Genomic DNA, 3,640 nt, shown 5'->3' on the forward strand with positions numbered 1-3,640 from the left:
GGTGGTGCCCACGCGCGATGAGGTCCCTCTTACTGCGGGTGTGGTGGTCGATGGTGGTGGTCGGGACACCACTGCACTGTCAGGTAAATCGGTGTCGAAGGCCACAGACATGGCGTCGTGTGAGCTTGCTCGGCAACGACCGTAGGTAGTCACGTGGCGTGTCTATGCCTCTCTAGCGGGACTAGCTGGGTATGCAGGCGTGAGCGCCTCCTACCGTGGAGGTGTCGACCCAAACTCTGGGGCTGATGCCGAGTTAGGAATGGAAGATGTCACATTTTACTCTTCCTACCGTGGTTGGTGCACCGTGATGTGCACGGTTGGTCGTGTCTCAGACATGGATGCCAGGGCGGGGGCCTGGATGGCGGTCTACGTGGTTGGCTCTCCGGCGGCGTCATGGTGATGGTGGTGGCTTTTCCTCTTTGTCATGTAGGCGGCGGGAGGTGTAGCAACAGGTGGCTCGAGCGCGTCCTCTGTCGTTCGTAGTGGCGTCGCCCTGATCCGGCTATGGGGATCTAAACTTGTCGCGTTTGTTCTAGAGACCTTGTGATGGCACGGGTGAGCTGCCGAGCAAAAGCTCCGTGCTTTGGCGCCAACGACGGCGACGCTCGCGGGCTTCTGTCGTCGTGGTTCTCCTTTCCTTATCAGGGCTCAGGACCTTTGTCCGTTGTTGACTTGGCAGTGGCGACCCTTAGCGTTGTTCTTTGGGATATGACAACCCAATTTAAACTTGACCCTCACTTGATTTTTTTTGTTTATCTTTCTTTTTATTGCTGACTCTCAATGAGTGAGTTACTGCCCGATCGAAATTGAAATGTCGCTTACTATGTCATTAGCTCGTATATGTATTCGCATAACATAGCAATGAAGTTCGTAAATAACCAGTAGTTCACCACTGGCAGCAGCAGGTGATCGGAGAGTGACCGTCTCTAATACTCGCCCTCTGCTAACGATACGTGCCCTGCCACTGCCGCCGCCGCCGCCGCCGCTAGTATTTCGCTGTACCTTTACACGACGAAATGCCACTAGACAAGAACTACACTTGGGCGCCGAGGCGCTGGGTGGCGAGCTCACAGCGCGCCGGCGCGAAGCCGACTCGGCCGTTCTGAAGGTCGTACTCCACCCACACGTCCTGCTGGTGGTGATGCCCGATCACGTACGCCGACATGCCGGCCATGTCCGAGTTCCCGAACGTCAGGCACCACACAGCCTCCTCCCCCTCCTCCCCGCGCCGCTCGCCGGGTACACTGTACAGGAGCTTCTCCCCGGCCACGGCCACCTCCGCGCCGCGGAGCACCAGGCCCACCTCGGGGAGAAGCCGGCTTGCCGCCGACACTCGCTCCTCCGGGCCGCGGAAGCACGCGTCGAACGCGCTCTGGAACACGAAGCCCGGCTCGCCGAGCGGGGCGAGCAGCGACCGCGTCTGGTTCAGGAACTCGCCCTTGAGCGCCGCGTAGGCGTCGGCCAGGAGGAAGGTGAACTGCGTGCCGGAGTCCACCATGGTCTGCCCGGCGCCCGTGTGGTCCGGCGTGAGCACGGACTTGGGGATGGCGAGCAGGGCGCGCCCCACGCGGATGCCCTCCAGCTGCACGGAGTAGGCCACCCGGTCGAAGTACGGCAGCGGCTGGGAAATCTCTATCAGCGGCGTGTAGTTCAGCGGCGGGGCCGCGCCGCCGTCGCCGCCGAGGAAGAGGATGCCGGGTCCTTGGCCGGGGGCGATACAGTAGGCGAAGCGGAGGGTCGCCGTCTGCGTCACGAAGGAGAGGCTGCCACGGTTCATGCCGAGTAGGCCGGTCGCCGCCTCCGACGGGTCAGTGGCGTTGTTGTTGGCGGCCGTGCTGGAGGAATAGGAGGTGATGCAGCCGAACAGGGCGGGCACGGCCTGCGCGCCGAGGACGAAGGTGTCGGCAACGAGGAGGCCGTCGGCCGAGGAGGCGTCTGCGTAGGAGATGGAGACGCGGCAGGCGGTGGACGGCGGCGCGTCACAGAACGGGCGGACGGGCAGGTCACGTCCGCGCCACACGCACGCCGGCGACGAGCAATCGACGGCGCCGTATGTGAAAGAAGCGGACGCGTTGAACGGCGCGGGCGGCGACACGGAGCTCCCGTTGCAGAGCAGCCAGGAGAGCTCGCTGCCGGTGTCGAGCACCATCGTGACGTTCTGCGGCGGCGTGCCGACAGCCACCGACACCGTGAGGCTCACATTGTGGCGGAACCGCAGCCGGTTCGCCGGCGCTCGCGGCGGGGGCGCCACCTCCTGCAGCCTGAGCGGAAGGAGCACCGCTCCCCCAGCCTTGCCTTCTCTACCAACGCCGTGGCTCGCCGCCTCCGCTCGCGCAAGAAAGAGGAAGAGGAGAACGATAAAGGAGTCCATGTCCATTGGCGGGCAGTTTCTACTTTTCTATCCGCGCTCTGCCTGGGGTTGAAATGAGAGTGGGCAACTGTCAACCAACTGCAGGTGCTTTGCATGGACCTGCAACCACCGGTCCGATCCACGTCCACACCGTGTTCTGCTTCCACGTCTTCCACGTCTACAACATCTGACCCATCGTCGTCTCCTCTGCTTCCTGGCGTGTTTTCCATAAGCACCCGGGTAATAATGTGTTTGGTGCAGTGGCAGTACGTGCGCCACAGCTCTCTTCTTTACTCCGTGTGGGCTCTGCGCATGAAAGCAAGGTGCCGACTGGCAAGACGAGAAGGGGACAGGGTCCTCAGGGAGCTCATGAATACGTAGTAGTCCGGCGGTCCGGCCAGGTATCGCGGCTCACCAGAGACAAGAATATAGAATGCAAGAGGCATCTGGTGCTCGTCGTCGTCGACCAAGACTTTCGGCCTTTCGGGGGCGAGTGGCTTTCAGTGCAGCTGTTCAGGGGCAAGGCATTGCCACGGCTTCTTGTTGTGCTTGTCGGGAGGAAAATCTCCCTGTCTGCGGTTGAGAAATCAATCCCTGGTGATAATAGCTGGAGGATGACTGGATCACATGGCGAGAACTCACCCTTTTGTGCCTAGTTGCCAGCATTACATCCATCACAGGGACTCTATGCGTCTGCTCAAAGAAGAAAAACCTCTGACAGGACATTTTGCCCGTTTTCACCCATGTTTACAGTGCACGATTTTTGCAGAAATCGGTAAATTTCGCACTCCCCCATTTCAAACCAGTTCACAGCGGAGGCAGCAACATGTGAAGGACTCCAATGCCCTTCCAAACGGACTAATGATTCCGGAAGCTGCAGTGATCATGGGATGGCGACGGCCATCTTATTATTTGGCGTCGCATGTGACGTGCTCTGCCACAATCGCACCATATGAGATGACAGGCCATGGACCTGCGAACTCCAAACCTTTTACCTTTGCGAACTCCGGTGATTGAAAGCACATTTCCATACGTGAAAGCGAAGCAACAGCATGAAGCACGCGTGCACCAGACAGTGTGGCAACTCTAGCAGACCATACGTGAAAGGCGGTCTTGAAAAACGCATTAGACCCTATATAGATGAAAGGAGGGAGTACGTACCATGGCCCATGGGCTACCAATGCACTAGAAAACTGCTGATTTTTGTACAATGCTAGTGATCGATCCGATGGAGGTTTTGATTCATACATGAGTATGATGGGTAAGACCATGGACGTCTTTTTTTCTTCT

The 3,640-nt window shown here is 59.1% G+C and overlaps 1 pseudogene; it reads right to left on the reverse strand.

Annotated features, from left to right (window-relative positions):
- Positions 1–802: 802 nt before the first annotated feature.
- Positions 803–2,540, reverse strand: LOC125552154 (aspartic proteinase PCS1 pseudogene; annotated as a pseudogene).
- Between the last annotated feature and the right edge of the window lie 1,100 nt (positions 2,541–3,640).

The sequence above is a fragment of the Triticum urartu genome, chromosome 4A, assembly GCF_056163025.1.
Source record: "Triticum urartu cultivar PI428250 chromosome 4A, HENAU_Tu73, whole genome shotgun sequence".
NCBI classification, from domain to species: domain Eukaryota; kingdom Viridiplantae; phylum Streptophyta; class Magnoliopsida; order Poales; family Poaceae; genus Triticum; species Triticum urartu.